Source organism: Rhamphochromis sp. 'chilingali' (genome assembly GCF_963969265.1).
Source record: "Rhamphochromis sp. 'chilingali' genome assembly, chromosome: 20".
Taxonomy (NCBI): domain Eukaryota; kingdom Metazoa; phylum Chordata; class Actinopteri; order Cichliformes; family Cichlidae; genus Rhamphochromis; species Rhamphochromis sp. 'chilingali'.
In genome coordinates, this window is record NC_137947.1 from 1,007,937 (window position 1) to 1,021,405 (window position 13,469).

Below are 13,469 nucleotides of genomic sequence, written 5' to 3' on the forward strand. Positions count from 1 at the left end.
TGCAGGACGGTAGCTCTCGAGGACCGGGATTGGGCAGCCCTGATCTAAGGCATGGGTGTCAAACAGACACCAACCTGCTAGAACTGGCCCAGCAAAGAATCCAGTGTGGCCCCTGGATTACTGTGGGAAGTGTAAAGGAGGGCATAAAGTTTTACAGCTAACACAGACATTCATGCTGCATCAAAATAATAGATAGAAAAACAATTAAATGACAGTAAAGTTGTCTCATTATCTACTATAGAAATTGTTTTTTCACAGTGTCCACAATGAAATAATAAATAAATAACATATTAGGATTGTATATTACTTGTGTAAAAAAATTATATTTTATAATTTTATAATATCTCATCGATTTAATGTGTAACTACATTTCCTTTCACTGACAGTTGGGGCAGTTTTAAATCAAAGTGGGTTGTAAGTGTGCCATGATTTGTGTGCCACGGCTTTCTCCAGGTGTGATGTGAGACAACAGGCCGGTTTTCAGAGCAGCCAAATAAAGATTCAGGTGCGTCACCAGCCCAAGATTTCGACAGAGTGATGGAGAAGCAGGCTGGAAAAACTGCAGTCCCTTATCATAGAGCCATGACTCTTTTTGGTTATGGTGCAGTGCAGCTGCTCCATTGTGGCACTATTGTGTGATGATTTCGCACAACAGTGCCAATCTTTCTCCTCGCTAAGATCACTTGTCACTTCTGGACTCTAATTTTTCAAACTGGTTCTCTTTGTATTCTGACAGCTTTCACTGGTTTTATTGGATTTACTGAATTTTACTGTGGAGTGACTGAAATCCTGCACTGACACCTTCAACTCTGCTGATGTCATCACTGCACTGACGCCTGGTTTCCTGACCTTTCCCAGTGGTCCACTACCTTCAGTCAAAGTTACCCCAGCTAACTCAAGGATGCTCAGCTCACTGACCTTAGAAGCCATCAGGCGCAGCTACATATCCATCTACATATGTCACTATGTTCACTATGCGATGTTCATTACCATCGCATGAAGGAATTGCTAAGCACACTCAACTATAACCAGCGAAAAACATCTTACTTAGCTGGTTTCATTAACAAGCACAATCCAAGGCTCTTGTTTGACACCATTAACAGACTTAGACTTACTCCTGATTCCTCCTCTTTGCTTACCACGTTTTCTGATACTGCTAAATTCCTTTGGTGACAAGTTCAAAGCTATCAGATCATAATTTGAGTCTAGATGATTTTACCCTCGTCGAGTGTCTCACCCAGTTCTGATTTCAATAACAGCTCTCATTGATATTGCCTCACACGTGCACTCTTCTTCCTGCCCGACTGACATCACCCCTCCATCTGCCCCAGCTTCTCTCCATCATATATATACACCTTTTGAAGGCGAACCATTTCTCACTCACCATCACTCCACAGTTTTCCCTTCTCCTCAGGTTAAGAGCCTTGGTGTCATCCTAGACAGTTCGCTTTCCTATAAATCTCCCATCAGTAATCTCACCCGTTCTGCCTACTTCCATCTACGTAACATTAACAGATTGCTTCCTTCTCTTTCCACCCAGTCTACGTCCATTCTTGTACACAGTCTTGTTACCTCCCGTATTGACTACTGCAATTCTCTTCTGCATGGTCTCCCCCAAAAATCCCTCCATCAGCTTCAACTGGTTCAGAACTCTGCTGCTCGCATTCTCACCAGAACCCCTCCTACCAGCACATCACCTGTTCTTCAGGAACTTCACTGGCTCACAGTGAAATTCCGGATAATTTTCAGACTTCTGCTCACCTTCAAGGCCATTCATAACCTCGCTCCTTCTTACCTTTCTGACCTGTTAACCACCACCTGTTCTGCCCGTTCACTTCGTTCTTCTTCTTCTATCCAGCTTGCTGTACCTTCCTTCCGCCTCACCACCGTGGGAAGCAGAGCTTACAGCTGCTCTGCTCCCAGGCTGTGGAATTCTCTGCCCCCTGAAATAAGAAACACTGGTTCTCTCCCAGTTTAAATCCCAACTCAAAGCTCATCTGTTCAAATCTGCATATTCACTGTGAATCCACTGTTTGTTCATTTTATCTTGTGCTTTTGTTTTATTGTTCTTATTCTGCCATTGTTTTACTAAGTGTTTTATCCTATTGTAAAGTGTCCTTGGGTGACTTGAAAGGCGCTCATAAATAAAATCTATTATTATTATTATTATTATATATCCAGTCCTTTCATCTGGATCCTTGCTGCTTTCACGTAGCAGAGGGAAATAATATCTTTGATAAATTTAATTTTTTTGTTTCAATTGAAAATGAAAACAAAAGCCCAGCACAGAAACATCATAAATAATTACTAATGATACTCTCACTTAGATAAAGGTGAGTAATCCATTTTAGTCTCACTAAACAGAGCCGAGTTGACTGGAACTGTTCTCTAAAAGTTTTATCACACATCTAACAGATACTTCAGAATTCATATTAGTCAGTTTAGGCAAATCAAATCAAATCAAATCACTTTTATTGTCACATCACATGTGCAGGCACACTGGCACAGCACATGCGAGTGAAATTCTTGTGTGCGAGCCCCACAAGCAACAGAGATGTGCAAACACAACAACACAAACGAGCAAAATACAAGAATGGCCAACCTGAAACTAATAAATATATGTACAATATATAATAGTGTATGCATTTCTGGATGTGTATACTAAATATTTTCCTACGTGTGTGTGTGTGTGTGTGTGTGTGTGTGTGTGTGTGTGTGTGTGTGTGTGTGTGTGTGTGTGTGTGTGTATACACATTTTTACAAATTAAATAGTAAAAAAATAAAATAAAATAATAATAATAATAATAATAATAATAATAATAATAAAATATATAAAATATACAGAGTTGAATATGTGCAAAACAGTGGCATTACTGTACAGTATCGAGTGCATAATGTTGAAGTTCCAGTAGTGAAGCTGAGGTGTCTATGACGTGTTCAGCAGTCTGATGGCCTGATGGAAGAAGCTGTCTCTCAGTCTGCTGGTACGGGACCAGATGCTGCAGAACCTCCTTCCTGATGGAAGCAGTCTGAACAGTTTATGGCTGGGGTGACTGGAGTCCTTGATGGTCCTCCCCGCTTTCCTCAGGCACCGCTTCCTGTAGATGTCTTGGAGGGAGGGAAGCTCACCTCCAATTATCCGTTCAGAGCACCGCACTACTCGCTGGAGAGCTTTGCAGTTGTAGGCGGTGCCGTTGCCATACCAGGTGGTGATGCATCCAGTGAGGATGCTCTCAATGGCACAGTGATAGAAGGTCCTGAGGATGCGGGGGCTCATGCCGAATCTTTTCAGTCTCCTGAGAAAGAAGAGGCGTTCTTCACTGTTTTGTTTGTGTGTACTGACCACGTAAGATCCTCAGCCAGGTGTACGCCAAGGAACCGGAAGCTGCTCACTCTCTCCACAGCAGCGCCGTTGATGGTGATGGGGGTGTGTACTTCTCTGCACCTCCGGAAGTCCACTATCAACTCCTTTGTCTTTGCGACGTTGAGGGTGAGATGGTTGTCTTGACACCAGTGGGTCAGGGCGCTGACCTCCTCCCTGTAAGCCGTCTCGTCACCATTGGTGATAAGACCCACCACTGTAGTGTCGTCCGCAAACTTCACGATGATGTTGGAGCTGTTAGTGGCTGTGCAGTCGTAGGTGTAGAGTGAGTACAGGAGAGGGCTCAGTACACACCCCTGTGGAGCACCAGTGTTCAGTGTGATGGGGGATGAGGTGATGCTGCCCAGTCTGACCACCTGGCGTCTGTCAGACAGGAAGCTAAGGATCCAGCTGCAGAGGGAGCTGCTCAGTCCTAGATCCTGCAGTTTCCTGTCCAGCTTCGAGGGAACGATGGTATTGAATGCTGAGCTGTAATCTACAAACAGCATCCTCACATACGTGTCTCTCTTCTCCAGGTGTGACAGGGCAGTGTGTAGTGTCAGGGCTATGGCATCATCAGTGGACCTGTTGTGGCGGTATGCAAACTGTAGAGGGTCCAGTGAGTCGGGTAGTGCAGAGCAGATGAAGTCCCTGACCAGCTTCTCGAAGCATTTGCTTACGATGGGGGTCAGGGCTACAGGTCGCCAGTCTGTAGGCACCCCTTGTATGTGGATCTATACTTAGACCTCTTCTGTTTTCACTACATACGTTACCTCTGGGTCATGTATGAAACATGTTCAAATGCATCTCCGACCACTGCTATGCTGATAATATGTAGCTGTAGTTTTCTGCTAAGCCAACAACCCCAACACAATGCTTTTCTGCCATTAATAATTGAATGTCTTCAAACTTTGCTCGTGTAAATCCAGGTGAAACAGAGGTTCTTGTGTTCTGCGAGACTGAAGAAGTCAGCTGGATGGGTGACGAAACGTTTCTCCCACAAAACGCTACGTCCAGATGAACTGGATCAACGTTTGGAGATTTACTTACCTGGATGATTGAGCATGCATCAAGATATATCAAACATGTTCTCTTGCTTCATTTGATGTATTTTACTATACACGGTACAGAACAGAGAATGAAACACCTGCAAATGTGTATGAAATGGCTTTTGCCAGCCCATCTGATTTCCGTGCCACCCAAAGAAAATCTTTCTAGCTCCACCTCTGAGTGTGACACAACCACCACCATCTAATATCTTTGCACTGACAGGCGTTCACTACTGTTAGGTTTTGTATTGTTGATTGTCATTTATGCTTAGAAATATTTACTCATATATGCTTAGAAGTGTATAATCATTTGTAGATTGAAAGAATGTCTCATCCTAGGAGGTCTGTAACAACTCTGTGTAGCATGAAGAGGGGAGTGCGTTCACTCCTCTACAGAGTGTTCTGGCATAGATCCGTATCTTCTCTTGTTGATATATGGCATAGCAAACACACGTATATCTGTTTAAGTATAAGAGCCTTTTGTTCAGATGGACCCGCTAGACTCTTCACAGGGTCACATCTTGACCTCACACAAATCACACACACACACACAAATCACACACACACACACACACACACACACACACACACACACACACACACACACACACACACACACACAGTATTCTTTGTTCACATGTATACCTATGTAAGATGTTATATGTTAATGAACCTATGCATATTCATGTAACCTCAATAAAAGAGCAGTGTTACGGGAGAACGGACGAGAGCAACTGGGGTCAAGCGAAGGGACGGCGTTTGTCCGGTTCTCTCCCGTGCACGAGAAACATGAAGAACTTTGCCTACTTCGTGTCTTGCTTTGCTGTGTAATTATATTGTCTTCAACGTTCCAGCGGATGGGTTCAAGCTACAAACCTATCAACTACCAAAGCAACAAACACTGGAGCCAGTTCTTGAACGGCCTTCTACATCATCTGCTGGGGCATCTGAGGTCTCCCCTACACAGGCTAGAGCTAATTAAAGGAAGCTCCATACAGGTTCATAGACTGCAGTGGAGATGTGGAAATACTTTTATTTTTATTACATGAAAGAGTGCCACAGGAATATGATAGTCAAGTGCACACTGCATCAAGGACAGAACAACTGCAATATACTTGCTGACACAAGTTTGTCTTTCTGCAACCCTCTATTCACACAACTGAGGAAAACTAGAACAGAAGTGCAATTTAGAGAAGTCAAAAGGGAATCCTCTGTGTCAGCGGGAGACGTTCTTTTCTGCTGGGAGTGCCTCAGCGTGCCGGTCGGCATGTTTGATTTGGCCAAAGGGATTTGTATCTCCTCCCTGGATGAAACTAGGGGTCTTTCCACTTTTAGGCGAATGTGTAAACTGCTAAACTATCAGAGCTCTCTATATTAGTATTTAACTTAAAAATCCCTCATTGTGCTTCCAAGCCAGGGTTTCCTGCTTCTTGTTCAGTTGAACAATAACTGATGCGTCCTGTCATCAAACCTTAGCTAAGCACTGAACTCAAATACACAGGGCAGAACAACGGCAAACAACAATAAAAGGAAGTGCACAATATGTGCCAAGGACAAAATCCACAATCAAATACAAGAGTACCAAGAGCGACAGCTAGCTCGCTGACTAACAATGCCACATTTTGATTTTTAACTTTATGTCTCCGTTTGAGTCCATGCTGAGATTCAGTCTGGCAGATTATGTTATTGCTGCTCACCTCATACATGAGTGCACTTTTGCAAGCTCCAGGTTGCAGAAAGGCTCCCTTCATGTGAGGTCCTCAGAACTCTTAAACGTAGCTTTATGTATGATGACATGATTAGAGAGATGAAATAAAGACATGGTGATCACATTCTCTCCAGTTATAACAGAGGTTTGATCAAATGCTATTTATATTACAATCTGTTCTGTCAGTGAGATTCCTCTCCACTCTTTTTCAGATCTAAAAGGTAAAAACGCTTCTGCTGAGGAAAGAATCAAAGCGAGGAGCAACGGTGATAAAGGTCCAGCTCAGCTTTGTTGGAATGGAACATTCTCTTGTTGCATGTAGTAGAGTTCATCCTGAGCAACTTTCCTGTTTTTGTGGAAAGAAAAAAGGTGTGTGCACACACACACACACACGTATGCTCACTGGCCACTTCATTAGTTACATCTGACTAACACTGGGTAGGACTTCAGACTGCCAGAAATATTCCTCAGAGATTTTGGTCCACATTGATGTAACGCTGTCACAGCTGCTACATCCATGACATCGATGGATGAGGTGCTCTATTGCACTAAGATAAGGTGACTGTGAGGCCATCTGAGCACAGTGGTGTGAGATCCATTTTAATTTTGTGACATTGTGCATCATCCTGCTGGTTGCAGCTGTCAGAGGTTCTGCAATGATCTAGCACAGCGGTCTCCAACCTTTTTTGCGCCACGGACCGGTTTATGCCCGACAATATTTTCACGGACCGGCCTTTAAGGTGTCGCGGATAAATACAACAAAATAAAACTAGTACCGGTACCGAAAAAAATAAGATTTATTCATAACATACGTGAAAAGACCCAGGAAAACCGAGTAAACGATAAAAACGATGACAAAATAACGCTGAAAACCGATAAAAACCCTGAAAACCAGACATTTCACACCTGAGCCTCAACTCTCGCGGCCCGGTACCAAACGACTCACAGACCGGTACCGGCCCGAGGCCCGGGGGTTGGGGACCGCTGATCTAGAACACTGTGGTCAGAAATAGATAGACATGGTCAACAACATTCTTGGGTGGGCCGTGGGGTTTAAACGACAATCAGCTGATACTAAGGGGCACAAAGTGAGCCAGGAAAATATAAGAGACACATTTACAGCCACCTGAACCACTGCTACGACGCCGATGGATCCATTTATTGCCCAGTTTTGCTCAGCCCACAGCTGTTGCCATCCCGTTCAAGGTTCGATGTGTTCAGAGATGCTTTTGTACATATTTGGGTTGTAGCGAGCGGTGATTTGAATCACTGTTGTCTTCCTGAAGCAGTCTGACCTCCACTAACAACAAAGCCACTCACTGGATGTTTTCTTGTTTTGCAGACCAGTCTCTGTAAACTCTAGAAATGCTTGTGTGGGAAAATCCTATCAGGTCAGCAGATTCTGAAATGCTCAAATCAGCCCATCTGGCACTAACAATGACGCCACGTTCCAAGTCACACAAATGAACTTTCTTCCAAATTTTTATGCTCATGTTGAACTTGTGTTCAAAGTGTGTTAACAAGCAGCTCAACAGGTGTACCTAATGAAGTGGCTGGTGTGTGTCATTTATGGCCCAGTGCTCCTCTGCACCGTTTCCATGACAGTAAAAACAAATACACTGCATAACATAAATGTCTGTGATGATACATCAGCCGAAGGAATCGGAAGAGTTGAAGGTGAAAGCCTGGATTTGAAGCAAACACTTAAAGAACAGAAACAGTTTTGACTCGGGCCTGATGAAATCACTCAACAAGCTGCCAAAATGTTGAACTGACTGACCAAACACCAGAAACCACAGAAAGAATACCAGCTGATCAAAACTAACAAACAACAGAGCCGTTTTATTGGGTATAACAGACGCAAAACACTTAGTCTAGCTAGCAGAGGAGCAGACTCATTCAGCAGCCTGATGCTGAATTCTCTTATATTCTGTCATCTGTATATTCAGAGAAATAGCACAAAAACTTGTGTCAGGGTGAAAATACAGCAGTACTTATTGCCAAGTATTTCAAGCAGGTACACAGTGTGTAGGTCTGTAGCTGTGAGACTCAGCGGTGCTTTGCAGCCTATTCCTTATCAAAGGATGTTTCTGCCCAGTATACAGGTTGAGTGGCTCACAGCAAACTCAGACATATCAGTGTATGTCAGAGAGACAAAGTGCTTCAAGTGCAAAGAATGAACGTACTAAATCAGTCTGTGGGATTGCTTAAATGTGACTGTAGTGTGCGGCATGTTAAAGGCCTGTGAGAGCAGGAAAGCACTGGCTCTGCCCTGGTTCATATGTGTTTAAATGAGTTCTACAGCTATAGTCAGATATTCCATGAGTTAAGGCTCTGTTACAAACAGGCCAATCACAGCACTGAAGCAGACGCTGTCCCAACTCTGAACTCTCCAAACGTAGCTATCCTCTTTGCCTCCTGGCATCAACATGTAACAGTATACCTTTACCATTAAAACTAAGCACGTAGGAAAATCGGACTCCGAGTCAAGAGCAGGTTGTACAGTTTCCTTTTCTTAGAAATGACAGTGAGATGAGCTGCTGTTCAGTGTGCTGATGGTGGCGAAATTAAAGCACAAATAAATCCTTCTCTCTGACTCACTCCTACACACCGAGGATTTCTCACCGAGCCGTGAAGTCCTGTTAAACTGCACTACTGTGGAATGACTCTGACTCACTAGGCTACATCACACAGTTCTCTTGTAAACAGGCTCATTTTTGTTACTCAGATCAGGTCTGTGTCTGAAACAAACCCAGCCAGTGGTGCTGCGCTTTTTCCCCCTCTCATCTTTTTTAATTCAGATCTTTCACCGAAACCTAAAATAACACCTCGCTACTTATGTTCAACACGCTCGAGTGAAGTGTACTTGTGTAAACTTTAACTACATTATTCCACAGCCCTTATAAAGTTGTTGTTGTTGATACTTGATCCATCATTATATGTAAGGAATGGACTTTCTTACTGTCTCTGCAAAGAAACAGGTGGAAGGAATCTGTCAACTCTGGGTTGTGAGCATTGGAATACACTCCCAACAACAAGAAGCTCCTGTCTCATTGTTCCTTTGCCAGCTATCTATCAAAAATTAAGGTCCTCACAACAAATATTTGCTTTGAAGCTGTACTTCCATGTACGTTTGCATGTTTTTATAAATCACTGTCACTAACGTTCATAAAAAGTCAATGTACCACGAGTTTTGAAACAACTGATTACAAACAATATTCATAAAAGTGCTTTCTATCAAACATTCTCCCAAGGTCCAGTGTCTTACCCAAGGACACTTTGGCAGACTGGGATCAAACTACCAACCTTGGGATTAGCAGATGAGCTACAACCACCCTTAATATTTGAAATTTTAGTGTGAAGAGCGACACATGATCAGGATCACAAAGTGTTTGTTTGGATGAGGGTAATTCTCCAGGAAATGTTGATGCAATGTCCTCTTGGCTGTTATATCGTCGGGTTTCACTTCCTTTGTATCACAATGTGAACTGTTTAAAGACACAATGTTGCAAGTTGTAACAAGTTGCATCCTGTCTGAGACTGTTTCTGTTTCTCTCAGTCTCCCAACATTTCATAGCAACAGTAGTCATGCCCCACACAGTAAGACTGTTAACATTCCAGCTTATGACATTTGTCCTCTGAGATTGCCAGCTGGATTTAGGCTAAACATACACTTCCTGTTTTATCTGAGCAGAATATTAATTTTACTTGTTACAAACTCTGCTGAATGACACTCCTAACCTAAACCAGAGCAGATTGGGCATAAAAACATTTAAATAACATGGCTTTAGATTTGGAAAATCCCTAAATGGCAGAAAAGAGTCATTATTTTTGTAGGATCACTACATGGATTTGGGTGAAACAGAATAGATAGTGTAAATGATCCATAAACAGCAGTAGTTATTTTTAACTGAATATGTGACCATGGCATTCAGAGGGCTCTGTGCAGGAATCAGCATTATTGGGTTTCCTAAGAAGAGGCTCTGTGATCACCAGAGTTTTCCATGATATTAGTACAGCTTCACACTGGGAACCTGATCAAACCAAGCCAACAGTTCAGACTTTGACTATATGCTCAAAATCACAACTTTGTTGTGATTCTTCTCAGAGGAATTTGTTAGAGAAGTGCAGTGTATCGCGTGCAGGAACCTGTGTGGGACTGCCTTTACAGAACAGCACCACTGATTCAAACCACAACTGAGAGAAGTTTGCGGTGAACATGCGAGCAAGAAGACAAACACGTGTCAGGACCCAGCCTTTTGCAGGTCTTTATGAAAGAGTAGCAGTAAAACACTGCGGTGGTAAAGGAGGAGAATGGCAGTATGAACTGTTTGCTGATGTGTTCAGCAACATTCAGGAGACCATTCTTCCAAAAGCTTTGGGACAGCTACACCCTTCATCTTTAAACAGCGTCTGCATGAACCGCTGAGCAATGGCACTGCTCCCAACAAAGCTGCCATACTACGAATGACCGTCACCAACATGTCATATTTACACAACTGTAAAGGAAAGTACTAGGGGTGGGTTTTTATAATCGATTCATTGATTAAAATCGATTATGGCTTGGATAACGTAAAATCGATTAATTAAAATCCTGAATCGATTTTTTTAATATAAATTTATTTTGCCCGAAATGCCAGAATCTCTGGTGACATCTCACAAAATTTCAAGAACCACCAAACAGCTAAGACAGTAAATGAGAGCAGGAACACGGATTCTGCACAAAGACTTAAACACACAGCACGACCCGCGGATCAGAATCATTTAGATGTCGCCTTTCTCACCCGACGGCACGGACACGGTCGGGGCTGAAAGCCGACAGCTCGCTGATTCTGATCTGTCGGCGGGTCCGCGCTTTGTGTTCACGCCCTTTATGTGCTGATTCTAAAGCTGTTAGTTTGATCTCTTTCCAAACAATATTGACCGAACCAGCAGCAAAAGAAGATTCACATAAACATCGTCATGAATTCACTCTGACTTTTACTGTTTTGCTTCCACCGCGATGCACAGCTCTCTCTCTCTGTCTCTCTCTCTCTCTCGCCCTCTCTCTCTCTCTGTCTCTCTCTCTCTCTGTCTCTCTCTCTCTCTGTCTCTCTCGCCCTCTCTCTCTCTCTGTGTACTTCAAGAACAGTTTCCCTTTCTTCATTATTCGCTTGCTTGTTACGCACAAGTCTACCGTTGTTTACAGCAGAGGTGTGGACTCGAGTCACATGACTTGGACTCGAGTCAGACTCGAGTCATTAATTTTATGACTTTAGACTTGACTTGAAAAAATGTTCTAAGACTTGTGACTTGACTTGGACTTTTACACCAATGACTTGGGACTTGAATTGGACTTGAACCGGTTTACTTGAAAAGACTTGATATTTTACCCCAAATATAAAATTTAACATGCATATTATATGGAGATTGAAAATGTGACGTCATTCACGGGTAGAACCGCAAAGGATTCTGGGAACTCGTGGCAAGCGGTACTAGCGCACGCAGGCTTTCAATTAAAATCAGTCACACAGCGATAAAAAGAAACACAAAAATGTCAAGAAGCTGTTGTATTATTAACTGCAATAGCCGGTCGCATGACAGCCACGGGAAGCCGACGGGTAAAGAGATCGGTTGTTATCGGATTACGACGTTGAAGAGAAATTGTTCGAGCCATGTTTCCGAAGTAACAAAGACGCGACTGGATCGCAGCCATTCAAAGACCAATTATAACGTCCCAGAACACTCCAGCTCACAGGTTAGTCTGCTCCAAGCATTTACACGAAGGTCAGTCTGCTGTTGTAGTTAATGCGTCATTTTTCATAACATAACTGGTGATATAGGTTACAAGCAAGTCTGGCGCTGAACAGAAATTGTCGCGCTATGCTCCTTTGTTTATTGTGCATAAATAGTAAATTGTCCTGACACAATATTGCGTTTCGCTTATGTTATTATGGTACATTGACAAAAACATATACTTTTATTCACAGGGTAAAACAGGTTTTTTGTATCACTAATTGCCCAGTACGATTACAGCATACAGTATTATTGTCACTGCTACATTTCTGTGATGCTACCAGAAATTATTTCCACTACTAATTAATTACCGTTGAGCTCAAAGGTCCTATTAATAAACGGTTAAGGAATGTGTATTTATGACGACGATTTGTGAGACTGGTAAACTTATGATACGTACGATGGTCTTTCGTTCTACACGGTGCGTTTCAAGGTCCTGCACCCATCCGTCGGTAAACTGTACCTGGGCTTGTTGCAGTGACCTGAAGTTACTAAACTTCATGAGTGTATGCACTCACTCCAAGAACCGTATAATTATAAATATGCATATAAATATGCTAAGATGAGATAGCTGACTTCATCTAACTAGCAAATGTTGTCCAGGCTACGTTGGTGATACAGTTTTTTTAATGTGTATGATATTTTTGTCATGCGATTTTAAAGCCGGTCCTACAACCGCATCCAAGAATAACATGCAGCTTATCTCAGAACTGTCGGTGAAAATTATTCTTGGAGCTAGGTTTAATTGAGCTGCATTTTAAAGAGGTGCAATTTCACAATTTGTGTATATTTTCTAAGTTCACTATTTTGTCATGTGTTGAGAAAAACACAGATTTAAAATTACATGGTCTAATATTTACATTTAGCATAACTGCAACATTATTTTTTCGTTTTTTTTTTTTAAAGACTCGAAAGGACTTGAAATTCAAAGTTTCAGACTTGTGACTTGACTCGGACTTTTACACCAGTGACTTGAGACTCGACTCTGACTTGCCTGACATTACTTGAGACTTGACTTGAGACTTGAGGATAAAGACTTGAGACTTACTTGAGACTTGCAAAACAATGACTTGGTCCCACCTCTGGTTTACAGCGCTGTCGGCCGCTGTTTTTTTCCCTTTTACATTCTTCCGAAAAGAAAACCTCATTTCTGCTGTTCAATACTGAACAAATTTAAACTTTTTAAAATTATTCAAAATGCAAAACGCTTAACCGTGTCTCTAATAAAACCTCTGTAACTTCAGAGGTAATGTTCATATGTTGATTAATGGTTTTCTTTCGTTTTTGATGTACTGCAGAATATTTTTATAAAATCCCAGGCCAGGAAAACCACCTTCATGTTTTTCTGTGTTTTATCTTCAGCTACTTTGACACAAAGGCCTCTGCTGTGATGCTCACACCTTTGATAAAGTCTTGCGTGTGTCAGCTTCCTTTTTATTGATACAAAAATATGTAAATGTACTGATCTGAATTATAATATTTCTGACTGTCAAAATTTCCCAGATTTAAATCGAATCGAATCGAATTAAATCGAATCGTGGATCGAATCGATTCGGGACCTTGTGAATCGGAATTG

The 13,469-nt window shown here is 42.2% G+C and overlaps 1 protein-coding gene across 4 annotated transcripts in view; it reads right to left on the minus strand.

The window, feature by feature from the left end:
- piezo1 (piezo type mechanosensitive ion channel component 1 (Er blood group)) overlaps positions 1-13,469 on the minus strand; it is a 97,582-nt gene that overhangs the window by 82,967 nt on the left and 1,146 nt on the right. The window lies entirely within an intron of this gene.